The sequence below is a fragment of the Camelina sativa genome, chromosome 10, assembly GCF_030686135.1.
Source record: "Camelina sativa cultivar CO46 ecotype springtype chromosome 10, ASM3068613v1".
Classification (NCBI taxonomy): Eukaryota; Viridiplantae; Streptophyta; class Magnoliopsida; order Brassicales; family Brassicaceae; genus Camelina; species Camelina sativa.
Genome location: NC_141889.1, coordinates 14,726,460 through 14,727,226, shown reverse-complemented (window position 1 = coordinate 14,727,226; position 767 = coordinate 14,726,460).

Sequence of the window (767 nt, the reverse complement as noted above, 5' to 3'; positions counted from 1 at the left end):
TCACGATTTGGTCAGTTATTAACTTTAAGAACAAGCTTTATATAATAAGACATGATGTTTCACTACATTTCAATTTTAAAATCAAAAAGAGATGATAAGCGAATATTTTTTTTTAATCTGGAGTAAATCTTCTAAATATCTATATTAATTGTAAAATATTATATATATATATATATAGATTTTTAAAATATTTTAATTGTGTTTGGTTATAAGGATAGTAGAGAGAGTTAACTAAACTTGTTTGGATATGTTTACCGTGGCATTTAATGGTAAATGTTTCCAAAAACATATTTTTGAGCAAAAAGTGCTGCAATTATACTTGTATAGATTTTCTTTCACTACAAGAAAGCACGCTGATTTCGGACGGAATTTCAGACGGAAAAAATCCGTAGGAAATTTCTGACAGTTTTCCAAGAGGTTTCCGACATATTTCCGAGGATATTCTAAGGACATGACGACTCTCGGAAAACCCTCGGATATTTGATATTCCGTCGGTAATATCTTGGTAATTTCTGACGAAAACCCGGTCGTCGGAAACTCGTCGAAATATTTTCAAAATTTCCAACGACTTTCAGAGGGACATTAGACCGTTGGTAAATTCTAACAGATTTCCAACGGATTACTGAGAACTATGCCATTATATATGTTGTGATTATATCCGTTGCGATTATATCCGTTGCGATATAGCTGTTGCGTTTATATCTGTTGAATGTGACCGTTGCAATTTAAAAATCCCTCGGAAATCCGTTGGAAATCTCTTGGAAATT